Raw genomic sequence first — 401 nt, 5'->3', positions numbered from 1 at the left:
TTCTTGGAATTTGTATTATAATTTGTTTCTGTGTATTACAGTGACTGACAAAACGATTTAGAGGTAATTTTCTTCCAATGAGAGTGATATTGTGGTCGGATAAGCCGCACACTAAGTTATAGAACTTTACGATTCGACCAGGTTTGTTTGAAAAAATGTAATCTTTTTCAAACAAACCCCAAAAACAGTCAAACAGGTTTGACTGTTTTTGGTGATACATGAGGGACCATTGATTAACTATTGAAAATCTAATTTTGCTGTCAGTGCTTTGTTGTTGTTTTTTTGTTGTTTTTTTTTTCAATTTATTGTCCATCCAGTTTATATTAAAATCTCCAAAAATAATTACTTCACTGTAATTATTTTTGTTAAATCCTGTTAACAATTCTTGGGCGGCCGGATCG

The sequence above is a fragment of the Poecilia reticulata genome, chromosome 9 (assembly GCF_904066995.2).
Source record: "Poecilia reticulata chromosome 9, P_reticulata-male-v2, whole genome shotgun sequence".
Taxonomy (NCBI): domain Eukaryota; kingdom Metazoa; phylum Chordata; class Actinopteri; order Cyprinodontiformes; family Poeciliidae; genus Poecilia; species Poecilia reticulata.
The sequence above is the reverse complement of the archived record's forward strand: the minus strand, read 5'-3'. Positions refer to the sequence as shown.